The 14,513-nt window shown below is 28.2% G+C and overlaps 1 pseudogene across 1 annotated transcript in view; it reads left to right on the plus strand.

The window, feature by feature from the left end:
• The window catches only part of LOC147816930 (nonsense-mediated mRNA decay factor SMG8-like), a 28,172-nt pseudogene extending 14,109 nt beyond the window's left edge, over positions 1-14,063 (plus strand). Inside the window, exons 9-15 of the transcript XR_015431403.1 lie at positions 2,079-2,290; positions 3,128-3,267; positions 4,521-4,608; positions 4,692-4,853; positions 5,738-5,857; positions 10,313-10,526; positions 13,256-14,063. The product of XR_015431403.1 is annotated as a nonsense-mediated mRNA decay factor SMG8-like (transcript). The remainder of the gene's footprint in view (positions 1-2,078; positions 2,291-3,127; positions 3,268-4,520; positions 4,609-4,691; positions 4,854-5,737; positions 5,858-10,312; positions 10,527-13,255) is intronic.
• Positions 14,064-14,513: the final 450 nt, after the last annotated feature.

A 14,513-nucleotide genomic window follows, 5' to 3' on the forward strand; every position in this document is an offset into this window, starting at 1 on the left:
AATAAAAAATTATTACATGTTCAATTAAAAAATATAATAGTTTTTCTTTTTTTGAAAACACAGCACTTTTATTATTTTAAATTAGTAACATATATATGTTTATTATTATTAAAAGTATCTTTCAGAAAGGCATTAATGGTAGGGAGTTTTGTCGCAGATAGCTTGAAAAAATTCTGCCACAAGGGTTAATTGTGTTAATCTTAGAGTGAAGAGAAGTTACCCGCCCTGAAATATGCCATTCTTGTTTCTATAGCAGCAGACTTTGTGGCGGGGGAGTTCTTAAGGTAGACAAAATGTAGGCATAATCTATGGTCAAAAGAAATTTTAAATATATGGTTTACTTACCACCACATAGAATTTCAAGTGCACTTTTATTTAAAAATCAGAATCTCCTGTATAATCATAACCTTTAAAATTTTCTATTCATCAATCATATTTTTCTTGTTTTAAAATTGCTAAAGGCCAAAGATCAAATTGTTCTAATTTCATGACGTCATTCTCACAAAGCAATATTTCAAAATCTAAAAAAGATTTATTGCACATAAAAAAACAAACCCTATAAAGGAACATTTATCGCTATTTATGTCTACAAACTGCGATTTGGTTAAAACAGACCCATTACTTATGCTTGAAAGAGAAAGTTAAAAAAAAGAAGTCATATTTCTAACCCATCTTGAAACTTTCGTCCAGACAGAATCATGCAATGACCTCTGATAGTAAAGTAGAACATATGAAAAGTTAAAATTATTTTCCAAAAGAGAGGTTAAATATTGTGAGACTGAAAAATAGTGGTCATTTTATTAATGATTAAATTAAGTAAAATTCCCCTAATTCGGAAAAATCACTTGAAAATTTTGCATTGAATTAACTAAAATTATTATGTAATTAAGTGTAAATGAAGCTTTAAAATATTAAAAAGAAAAGATAGTGATTGTGTTGTGACATCTGTTATTAATGTGCTATGACATATGTGTTATAATTTATATTTAATAATGTTCTAATCATAATTATATTATAAAATTTCATAATTTTAAACCTAGGCAAAAAGTCGTGAAGTCTGCTATTATTACTAAAATGATAGCATTGTAAATTTTTCATGTTTTCTGTGATTCACAATTTAAAGAATGTTTTTTTGAAGGGTTTTTGCAAAGGAAAATGAAAAGAAACCATTATTAAATTTCTAGTTACATTAAAGATATTTTTCTCAAACTTGAGGTAAAGCTTTAATTTGAAACTGTATAATGCTTTTTTGCTGAATGGAATTTATTCGATTTTAAAATAACAAAATATTTTTGAAAAAAATATTAAGCATTTTTATGAATTTTCTAAGTTTTGTAGAACTTTTTCACCCAGAGAAAAATCTCGTTAAAATCAATGAATATTTCATATTTTTTTCATATTTTTATGAACCTTTACAATGCAGTGATGAAGTAACTTTTGAAATATTAAATAATTAGGGCATAACAGCTTTATTTAATTTATTATTTTTTAAATTAAAGTTTTGGATTTTTCTTCTTTTTGAAAATAGTTTTTTGCTTTGAAATTTTTTAGTTTTGAAGAGAAATGTCACTAAATAATTTAGCAGATACAAACTCACAACAATTTTTAAGAAGTGTTATTTTATTGGAATCAGTTATAAAAGTTACATATTATTTATTAAAAATTGATGTTTCATATGAAACAGTTATAAAAGTAACACATTATTACTATAATATTGTTTCATATTAAACTGTTTGAAAATACCATATTATTACTGTTTCATTTGAAACAGCAATAAAAGTGACATATTATTTGCCAAAATTTGTTGTTTCATACTAAACAGTTATAAAAGTGTATTTGAAGGTGTAGGTAAATTAATGAAAGACATATTTTTGCAGCGCCTTTGAAAATGACAAAAAACAATCTTGCTATATTAAGAAAAGCATTCTTAATATGTCATACTTGGCAATAGAAAAATTAATATTCTTCTGATCATTAAAGGGTTTTTTGTTTTATTTTGTTGAATGTGTTTTGAATAAAACTATTCTAGATTTTCATTTAAAGATACTTTGTTATAAGATTGTTTTTACACCTTGCAGATATTTCTGATTCCAAGTCAAAGAGCAAATCTAATATCCTAGGAAATAATTTAAGTTTTCCGTATGTAAATGGTTTCACATTTGAGCCATTTTCAACCAATGATAACTCTGAACTTAGTTTTTCCAAGTTTCTGTTTCAACACATAAATCTAGCCTTGACAAAGGGATTCGATGATAATGTTGATCAATTTCCGGTTCCTACTTATTTCGAGGTAAGTTCCTCAATACCTTCATCAAAACTCCTCTTTGTATGTATCTCATGTATTTTTTTTAAAAAAATCTTATAGCTTCTACCTAAGTTCTTATTTATATATTTCTTTTTTGATTTTTAAATATTATCATACTCAAAGTTATTTTTATTTTTTGTTTCAATTTTTAAAAAAAGTTTAAATGCTTTTGCTTCTGATCAGGAAAATCATTGTATCATTTTGTATTTTCTTTTATTTGAAGATGAAGGAAAAATTCACTTGATTTAAATCATGATTAAGATATCACTTTAAATCACTTGATTTTTCAAAAAAATCATTAATTTATGTAAATTGTGATGTTTAATTTTAAAAAACATCACTAAAACCAATTGATTTTTTTTTTTTTAAATTATTTAATTAAGCCTAAAATATTTTTGAAAAATATATATTTAATTAATATAATTTTATATAAGTCTATAAGAATATATATTAATATATTCTTATATAAGTTATTCTTACATAGTCTGATTTCATTGAAAATATAATATTAATTGGTATAGCTTGAACAAAAATAACTATGATTTTATTAAATAATAATGTTAGCCAGTTATTAACTGTTTTAGCTATATTGTTTTTAAATAATATTAAGTATTATTAATGCATTTTTGCATATGCTTTAATTGATATAATTGTAAAAATAAATAATAATAATCTGATTAAAATTCTACAAAATATGATTTAAATTAATTCAATTTTTTTTTAAAAAAAGATCATACTTGCTAACTATCAAGATATAGTAAAATTCAAGCAAGAAAAAGGCAATTAATAAGTATAATAAGGAATTAATGTATATACTTTTAGCTGGCTCCTGTCCAGACTTGGTTTGAAGTAATTTGTAAGCTGACCAATGCTATGAATGGAGATCTGAAAGAGGGCAAAAGTCGACCCTTCTATCAAGCGATGAAAACTACTTTCGATACTGATGTGAAATTCTCTGAAGGGTAATATAATTCACTCTAACCATATCCTCCTTTGTTATTGAACCTCTAAGGGGGGATTTAATGGCAAATCTATTTATTATGAGTGAAAAGCATAAAAAACATCCATAGCTTGCTACCACATAACATTAAGTGTTTAATGAATTAATAAAGAAAGAACAAACACACAAACAACTCTGGTTTTTGGATTGTTAGTACAGTCGAAACTCATTAATGTGAAACCGCTTAATGTGAAATATCATTTTACATGAAACACATGTTTGGTCCTGTGAGTCAGCAATCCATTATTGTTGTATTTAACAAGAAATTTTCAAGCTGATTATTGGTTAACATGAAAGGAAACTGGACACAACACAGATAATAAGCATGTGAATAAAATCCTAATCATTCATTTTGAGAAATGCTATTTCTATTTTCTTCCTCCGTTAGAGGTAGCAGATGGGCAAATAAACAAAATAGTAAAAATAAAGTTGTTAAAATTTTTAAGATTGTTTTATTTGGTTCATAATAGTAATGTTTGCTTATATTACTGTAGTACATAACATGTATTAATAATGCGTAAGAAATTATTTTAATAATGTGTCGTATAAAACAAAATTCAAATATATTTTTACAGCTTTTTCACCGTTTGTTTCATTCGTCTGTCGCCTTTCATTTCAAAGATTTTAATATCAGTCAGTCATCCTCTGTATCTAAACTATGTTGCAATTTGTACAAATGACATACTTAATACATTTTTATTAACAAAAACAGTCTTAAAATTCTTCTCTGAGTTCTTATTGCTGTCCTTTTTATTCTTTTCTCTTTCAATTAAAAAGAAGTTTTATTTAAACGCTTTTAAAATGATAAAGTTGCTTTAAAGAATGAGAAGCGGCTATCAATGATTTTTTTTAAAAAACCAATTATCACTTTTTATCAAGTGCTCCATCTACTATTACCAATAATTTCCAGAATGAAGCATTTAGACCTATCAAATACGCTCTGAAATTTTAGATAGAAAAAATTAAAACTAGACACAGAGAAAAATTCTGGAACTGGTCAATGATAGCTTGTGAGGCTGTGTCTTTCCAACTAAATACAAAAATTTTCTGAATATGTTTTTACAGCTTTTTTACAGTTTGTTTCATTTGTCTGTCGCCTTTTTAATTTTGTTAAAAGTTTTATAATTTTGAAATCATTCAGTCTTTCACTAGACATCCTGTATTCGATTCCTTTTTTTTTAATGTTTTTTTTTCTTATCTTTTTTATCATTTCAGAAGGTGCAATAAAGTTTTGCCCTTAGCCTCTGCTGCATACCAAGAAAACCTACCCACTCATTACACTGAGGATTATCATGAAACTAGGGTTAAAAATGATTTTAATAATTCCAAAAATTGTATAACTATAAATGGAATTTTTCTCTGATTCTATTTGTAATTTACTTTTAGCTTGCTCACGCTTTACACGAATTTAACATCCACGCAAGGGGTCCGGCCGCGCTGAGATTCGCTCAGCAGCTGATGGAAGACTGCGAAAGGCTCTGGAAAAACGGACATGAAATATGCGAAGTTCTCAGCCTTACTGGAAGAATGCTTGTACACTTTACTAAAGTGTAACTACATTTACTTAATATTAGTTTTTTTGTTTAATCTAACAAAATAAGTATCTTTTAAACTGCTTTCTGTATTTTCCATTTCAAAGACAGGTTTCAAAATGTGCACATTTCTGCAACACTTCTCTTAATAATAAATATTTTGATCACTGGGGTAATTCCTGATCATTGTCATTACTTTTTATAAATAGTATAAAAAACAGCTAATAAATAGTTAATTGTCTTTTCTTAAATAACAGTTCATATTTTTAAATAAATCGTTTTATTAGCTGCTTAAATATACCTTTTTGATTTATTTGTTTGATCTTGATGTCTTATTTGTTAATTACCATTGTATAATTATTTTTAAACAGCCCCTTTGCTATAAAAATTGGTGATCAGTAATTACCCCAGAAATGATCAAGAGAAGGGGTAATTCCTGATCACTAAAAACTTAAAATCTTTTAAATTCTAATTAGATTTTCAAACATAAGTAAGTAGCATAGATATTTATATTCATCTTTTGTAAAAATTGGTGACCACTCCAGGTGCGATCTATGGGATATTTTAGGATATTTCAGCTATACTAAACTATTTCATTTATTTCAGCATTATTTGTTTTAAGTATGTTGAGCTGTTCCTTCTTTCTCTAATTTTTTCCAGCACTTAATTAAAACTGGTACAGTTATCCCAATATAGCTTATACAAGATCACAGTGATTGTTTGTTTCTCCTTATAATACTGTGTATAATATGTACAGGGAATTTTTTTTTTACAGATTTGAGTGGCAACCCTGCTACTATAAAACTGAGATCACTTATTCTATCTTATAGTAGTAATAATGGATTTACTCCTATTCAGATTCATAGAAGTGATCAAGATGAGGAGGATGATGATGTTGAGGCTGATGATGTTGAGGATAAGTCTCTTCCCGTGATGTCTCATTGCAGTCAAGTGAAAATAGTGTCAACATGTGAATGTGGAAGAAAGCAAGCCACCAGAGAGGACCCATTCGATATTAAGGTCAGTCTTTTAACTTAGGGACTAGAGAAAGCTTTTATTTTATTTAAAGGATCCTTAAAGTGATGCTTGAAAATACTAGGGATTAAAAATGTTTTCATAATTTTCTAGTCTAAAGAAAATTGAAATAATAATCTGAAAGAACAATCTTTTGTCGATCTAAATTAAATAATCTGATAGAAATAATAATCTGAAAAAATAAACTCACTTTTATATTAATAAACATTCTTTTTGGCTTCATTCCCTAAATTACATTAACGTAATGTGAATTTATTAGAGTTTTCTTACTTTGCTTAATTCTTTACATATCTTTATAAATTCAGTATGATTAATAATATTCTTGTTAATGTTTTGTTGAATATGCTTTTATAAATAACTTTCATTTAAATCTAAAAAGTACACTCGATAATGTTTTAAAATAATAGTTAAAAATTAATTATAATTTTGAATTATTCATTTACATAATTAAATAAATTACTTATTAATTTAAAAATAGAATGAGCCACTTAATAATGAATATCTTTAAAATTGTGTATAAATTGTTTTTATGGTGGCTAATATAATCATGAAAAGAGTTCTTTGTCAGAAATTAGTTATTTTATCATGATCATGTAAAGTTTTAAGACATTATTGTGCATTTTATGAATGTATTTATGAAGAACTTTCAACAATAGTAAGAAGGAAACATTTTTTTTTAGTACGCATATCTTAATTACAGGGTTGGAATTTTGATGCCATTCGATGTGTTTGTCTTGGCATGTCAAAACATGTCAAAAAGTGTCAAAAATTCTCAAAATCTGATTTAAAAAAATGTCAAAAACTTGGGACAAGTTTCATTTTATTAACATTGAGATCATTTTTTTAGACATTAAATCATGAACAATACTTGCGTTATAAACTATAATTATACTACAAACTAAACTGCCCGACAGCTCATAGAGGGCCAAGGCCTACTGTGCCCATCTCAGTTTTCTTGACCTTTGGGCTCTGAGGTGCAAGGACAGATGTTCTGGTTGGGTGGTCAGCCCAACGAGGAGTCCCCAGTGTTTAGCTCCCAAGCATGCTTGGTACTCATTTTATTGACCCACTGAAGGGATGAAAGGCTGAGTCAACCTTGCCTGGCTCATGGATCGAACCAGGGACCTGAGGTACGACAGCGCGAAGCACTACCGCTCAGCCACTGGGCGAAACTATAATTATAATTTGTATTAATATATCACTTTTATAAAAAATATCGCCAAAACCATTAAATTATTAATTGGTTTTTCTAAAAGCATGGTACTTTTAATATATTATAAGTAATAACTGTAAGTTGTTATAATTATTATTAATCTAAATATTGATTTTAATTATTTTATGTCACAATTCAGGCAGATGTTTTAGATTAAGTAAAACTTAAGTGGTTGCCAATAATTGTCTGATCTCAACTAATAAAAAAATATTTTTTGATATGTAATGTTTGCTATTATTACTTATATGCAGATTAGCAGTATATGTGTAATCATGGGAACGAAGTTTTGAGAAAAATTCAGGCAAAGAAAAATTTTCTGTTTAAAAAAATTCCTACAAAATTTTTTTATTGTTAAAAAATGTGTCAGTTTGAAAATTTTTTACCTTGTTAAAAAACGTAAAATGTCAAGTTGTGTATTTATTAGTTTGAATTCCTTAAGTTTAGGAGTAATTTAATTTAATAAATTATTACTATTTCAACATATTTTGATTTCTAACAATTTTTAACATATGCTCGTTTATTCAAGAATTGTGAAAAATCAAACAAATTTTTATTCTTATGTAAGCTTACTTTCCAAACATATTTTTTTAAAAAAAAATATTGTACTAAAGGAAAATGAATGAAAAATGTTAACATTTTGGGGGAAATTTCGATCCAAAAAAAAGAAAGAAAAAAACTTTGTTCTGAGGGACTAAGAATTCTTCTGCTTATCTGTACTTGATTATTTACTACAAATCCTAAATATAATATATTCCCTGATAAGAAAACTAATTATAATTTACAAAAAATATAAATTTTTTTTAAATGATTTAATAATTTTTTCACTCAATCAATTCAATGGTTTAATTAAGTTAGCAGCAATATTTAGTACAGTTATTAGAATAAATTTCTTAATTACATGTTATTTTATTACGTTGTAATAAATTAGTAGGTCAACATTCTAGTCCATACAGCTGAGCATCAATGAAAGAACATTTTCAAATTTCGTTCTTATTCATACAAAACTGAAAACTGAACTTGTAGTACTGAAAGCTTCAAAATCACTTTTTTGTAATGGCTTGCTTTGGGAAAAAGAGGAATTAAAATGGAAGTAAATGAAAACTGATTTTACATATAAAAAGAATAAGATAATTGTTAAGTGATATTTTATAAGATAATTTTTTTTGCATTTTTATTTTTAATAATTAAACAAATAAAGGGATTCGATAAATTGCAATTTGACATTTTTATTTATAATTACATATTTATAATACTATAACAGGAATCTGTTTAGAAGAAATTTGGGTCCGTCCACAAAATGTTTTTTTCCTTAAAACGGACCCTTCACAAAATAATTTATCTTTTAATCAGACCCTTCACAAATTTGTTTATCTTCATTATTGTTTTGTTAATCGAATAAACACTTCTGAGGGGGTTGGGGGCGAAAGAAAGATGGTTCGAGACAAACAAGTTTCCCTAAGTTTAAATTCCAAATGTAGTATTCTAAGAAAATATTTCTACTTTTGCAAACATCGTGTGCACATTCTTATTAATGTTAAATCATAATTTTTTTGTAAATAAATCATTGATCAATTTATATTTATTCATAAAATTAATTAATAGAACATTATGTAAATAAAAATTAATTTCTGGCAATTTTTTAAATAAAATATTATAAATTTAAGAATTGTTTAAATTTACTTAATGCGTAACACATTAAAAGTGATACATTACTAAGTTGTGTTATTTAAAATATGTCAATTGAAACTATTACAAATGTGAGTGATTTTGTTTCTATCATTCGTCCGAAATGAATATTCTGTGTTGAACAGTATAGGCGAAATACCAAATATTTGTACTATGTTGCATCTCTAATTTAGTAGAAGCAATTGTTGAGCAGAATCTTGTATCTCTTTGCAATTGAATAACTTCTTGAAAAGGTTTTTATCAATTTTTGCAATAACAGGACCCTATTTGTACAAATTCACAAAAGCAGGACCCTGGTTAAAAGAATCTGACTTAACGCTTATTTTATATTCACAAATTATGAATATTTTTTTCAAAATTTTAGAAAAACAGGACCTTTCACAAAATGTCTGGACAGACCCCTGTATAATGTAATACACATTTATATTTTTATGTATATTATAATACACATTTTTATTTATAATTATCTAATATTTTCTACTCTAAAATCTTGGTTTTTTACAATAATTTTGAAAACAAAAAGAGTTTTATGTTAAAATAATTCAAGAACATAATTTGCTGGAGCACTTGTAATTTCACATGTATGTCAATTTAAAAATACTTCATATTTATTATAGCCAAAGTTTTTGGTTTTCGGCAATTGTCAAAAACTTGCCACCCTGTCTAATTATGAAATTTTTTTAAAGTGCTTAAAAATATTTTTTGTTTCCTTGAAAAATGCTTATTTTTTGTTAAGAAATTTGGCTATGCACACTGATTGAGAAAACATTATGAGTGATGGATTAGGAAGTGGGTTCGAGCATTTGAAGATGGTCATACAAATGTGCAGGATGACGAACAAGGTGGGCGACCTTCAGTCACTACTGACAATTTGGTGCAGAATGTTGACCAAACAGTGAGCGAAAATAAGTGTGCTTTAGGACTAAGTCGTTATCTGATGACTTTCCTCAAGTTTGTCAAAGTGCTCTTTATGTATTAGTAACTGAAAGATTAAATTACCGAAAGCTGCACTCATGCTGGGTTTCGAAAATGTTGCTAAAGGTGAACAAAACCAAATGTATGGGAGAGGTCTCAACCTCTTTGGGCTTTACCACGTATAAGGTGATGATTTTTTTAGCCTAATCATTACAGGTGGTGAAACCTGGGCGACCTACAGTGCACCTGAATCAAAGCATCAATGAATGGAACAGCAGGATTCAACTTCATCCTAGAAAGTGAAGTTTAAGTAAACAATGTCAGCCCAGAAAATCATGTGTACCATGTTTTGGGACAGCAAAGGGGTGTTGCTTGTGTTTTCCTTTCCGTGTAACGCAAGTGCGTGTTAATTCCATCAAAAAGCCCACCATGAAGACAAATTTCTCCCAATACTTCATCCAGGAGTTTGCTGGATTGGGTTCAAAATTACAAGGCTATGGAGTTTAACATTAGTAGTCATAAACCCCCCAAAAAATGGGTCGGCTGTTCACCGACGGTTATAAAATATAAGTCTGATAATAATGTGTTAGATGTTCAAATTCTTCATTTATTAATTGTCATTTTAGGCAGCAAATTACGACTTCTACATTCTACAGAGAAATCAGTGTTGTCGTGATTTAGACAGGGTAGAGTTTCCAATTTTTCAAGCTAGTTCAGATGTGGCTCGTCCGGCTCCATCTTCCTCCTCCTCTCCACCTCCTGATAATGATGCTCCATCTGAGAAGTCAAGGGAAGTCACAAACTCCAACATACCTGTTGCTAAATCTGAACTCTCTGAAGGTATGACTGTATTGCAATTGCCCATCACATTGTATATTTTATGTTATGGTGAATTATTTCATTATCTTTCATTTTAAAATAATCTAAAAAAAAATTTATAAGTATCTTTTTTTTAATCATCCTATGTTTTCTGCTTTTGTATTTGTGTTACACTTTTTGTTTTTCATTTCAAGAACTTTTTTTTTCATTGACTGAGAGTTTATAGTATAAAAATGAAATAAAGCATATGTAAAATCAGATATACAGAAAATCATTACCTCATTAGGCTTCTTGCCAATGAATAGCTAGCTCTCAGTTATCAAAGTTCCATGAAGACCTTTGCACTGAATAATGTGGTGACCATCCATAGGAGAAAGGCCACCAAGGAAGGAACAATGAAACTAATAGAATAATAGAATAAAAATAATAGAATAAAAAACATTTATGTTTAAAAACCATTTTTTTTTTCTAATTTTATTAATCACGCATGAGATTCTTCCAATTTTTGGAGATATTTTGAACTAAAAATAATAAAAGAAAAAGCTACGTTAAGTGACTATTTTTCTTAATATTTCTACATTGTTTTGTTGATTTACTTTATTATTATTTTATTTTCTTTAATCGTGATTTATGTATGTAAATCTTAACACAGGGTTCTTGCTGTCCTAAAAAAGTGCTAACATTTTTTCCCAACTTTTTTAGGGCCTAAAAAGTGCTAAAATTTCTTCTGAGTGCTAAAAAAGTGCTAAATATTTTTTATTTTGGCGTTTTGAAATTTTTTTTGAGTGATCGGATTCCTTAAATCGGTTTCCCTAAATCCTTAAATTCTGTTGCCTTCAGCTCTCCTGCTGCCTCCATCTTTTTAGAAGATTCTTGGGCTTTGGGGAAAGAAGTTCTTTCTTCTGAGATTTTATGGGCTTTAAAAGTTGTAGAAAGCTACTACTCCTACAATTCTTCCAAAGACACTGGAAAATTATTTAGTACAATGTTTCCAGACAGTTCAATAGCACGTCACCTGCAGTGAATCTAAGTGTGCATATCTCTGTCATTTTTGACTTGCACCTCATTTTAGCATGCTACTTCTGAAGTGCATTGATAATGCCAATTTTTATACATTGCTTTTTGATGAGTCTTTGAACAAAGCGACACAGCAGAAGCAGTTGGATATACATATCCACTTTTGGAACCCAGTAAGGAACATTGTAGAGACGCGATACTTAACATCAGCTTTTCTGGGCCATTCTGTAGCAGATGACCTTTTAGCCTGCTTTTATGCATCAGTCAAAAATGTAGACCTTAAGAAATTATTGCAGATTTCTATGGACGGTCCTGCTGTCAATTGGAAGTTTTATAATAATATTCAAGGAGATTTGTTAAAAGAACATGGTGTTCAATGCAATGCAATAGGAAGTTGTGGGCTTCATATTTTAAATAACGCATTCTACAAAGGTGAATCTGAAACAGAATGGCTCATTGGTTCCATCCTGAGCTCAATCTTCTATCTTTTTAAAGATTCACCCACAAGAAAAGAAGATTTTATTTATCAATCAACTGAGAACAAATTACCACTAAAATTTTGTAACCACCGTTGGCTGGAAAATGCACCTGCAGCTGAAAGAGCAATATTGCTTTGGAATGATCTGAAATCTTATGTGAAAAATGTTGGCAAGTTTAGAAAAGTGAAATGTAAATCCTTTTTAACTTTACAAGAAGCAATAAAAGGCAAATTAATTCTTGTTAAGCTGAACTTTTTCTTAAATGTGTTGGAGCTAGTTTCACCTTTTTTGAAACTGTATCAAGCAGATCGGCCACTTTTACCATTTTTTGCTGCAGATATCCAGGATTTGGTATTACATAGTGTGCAATTATATAACATTCTGAAGCCAGAATCTACAGAAAACTTAAATTCTCTGTAGAAACTGTGCCATTTTAATTTTTGTAATGAAAAGAATTATGTCTCTCTGACAAAAATCAGTGTAGGTTTTAAAGGTGACCAAATTTTAAAGCAGTTGGCCTCAAAAGTTATTTCTGACCGGGATCATATTAATATAAAGAAAGATTGCAGAAAGTTTATCACCAAAATGTTAGAAACTTTACTAGAGAAATGTCCAATAAACTATTCTGTTGTTAGAAATGTTGCTTGCATCAATCCAAAATTAATGCCAGAAAACAAAAGCAAGTGTGTTCTAAAAATGAGAAACATATTAAATTACTTAAGTCAAAAATAGAAAATTGAGGAAAAAGATTGTGACAAAATTAAGCTGCAATTTGCATCATGTATAGATTAATTATGTAATTTTTACTTCATGAATCGTGAAACACTTTATTTGTATTTTTTTAATATCATGTATAGATTAAGTATGTTATTTTTACTTTACATCAAGTGCTAATTTTTTTTTCTTAGTCCTAAAAAAGTCCTAATTTTTTTTTTTGAAATAATTGAGCAAGAACCCTGTAACAGTTTTTAATTTTTTTAACTAATCTTAAGTTCATTGTGTTGTCAATGCACACATATAGCAAAAAATAATAAGTATGTAGTTAATTTAATTTTTTTCTTTCAGTAAAAAATAGTTTCACACTCTTTTTCATTTATTTTTTCTTGATTTGACTTGATAGATACTTATAGACTTTTTTTTATTTTCCCACTCTCATGCTAATATGATATTAATAATCTGCAATATTTTAAGACAATCGAAACTAAAATTTGTTTTGCGTAGTTTTCTATGAATGACTTTTTTTTTAAACTTTAGATAAAGGAAATCTTATGAGACAGCCTTCCACTACAGAATATCTGCCTGGTATGTTGCATTCAGAAAGTAGACCAGGATTACTTCCAATGTTTTCCTCTTGGTCCCTAGTGTGTGTGGGACCCTCTAATCTCTACTCCCATAACATTGATGAGAGTTCTTACTGTCTCTGTATAGTTATGAAATTTGTCTTCATTTAATCATTTCAGGGCAACAAAAGAGAAGAAATATTCAGCTCTTAACAATACAACCATAACTTTTAATTTTTATTAGATCCGTATCTATTTTATCTTGACTTCTTTATTATTCATGCACATTTATGCTCCTTTTTATTATCTTAGGAAAGATAACTTTTTCCTTCTGATTAAAAACAGGGTTGCTACTCCACAAGTAGAACAGGAAAATTAAAAATCACCTAAAATAACCAGGAATTCCCAGCAAACTGGAAAATTACAGGGAATTTTATTTGTTATTTTCGTCTTTGGGATATTCAAGGTGCAATTTTTATGATATTTAAGGATGATATTTCAGCCGTACTAAACTATTTCATTTACTATAGCGTTATCTGTTTTAAGTATGTTATTTCTTAAAGCTTTTCCGGCAATTAAAACTAGTATAGCTAGACTAATATAGGTTTCTCAAGAGCACATCAATTGTGTGTTTCCTATCAATATATTGTGTATAATATGTACAGGGAATTATTTTTCAGATTTGAATGGCAACCCTGTAAAAGAAGAGTAAAACAGTAGTTTAAAACCATGTGTGGAAAAATTTGTTTTCTATTGTCAGTATTGTTTGCATTGTCAACATATGCATTGCTTTCTAATGGTTTAATAATGAAAGAATCTAGGTTCACCCTTAAAGTTTATTTATTTATATATTTATTATGACTATTTTGATTCTGTACTCAAACTTATGCTGTTCAGTTAACCTATTTATTTTTCAGTTTCGGAGTTGTTTGTAAAGAAAATTTACAGTTGCAGTTACTTGTAAAAAATCTGTAAAACTCTTAACTCTTAAACAGGAAAGATAAAGTGAATCTTATGAATGGTATAGAAAGGAATTTAACCACAATGAGGAAATAAATAATATTTCCTCAACAGGCGGCATCAAATGATCTACAGATGCTTCTCGCAAAATTCTTACGTTTGCTTACATTTCCAGTTTTATTGTTAACACCAGAGTAGTTTGAATAGTTTTCTGCGGGATTTTAATTATTGATTGATAAATGAAAAAAATTTTAGTTTTGAAAGCTCCTAAT

This window comes from Parasteatoda tepidariorum, chromosome 1, assembly GCF_982258835.1.
Source record: "Parasteatoda tepidariorum strain Cologne lab strain chromosome 1, Ptep-v5.0, whole genome shotgun sequence".
NCBI classification, from domain to species: Eukaryota; Metazoa; Arthropoda; class Arachnida; order Araneae; family Theridiidae; genus Parasteatoda; species Parasteatoda tepidariorum.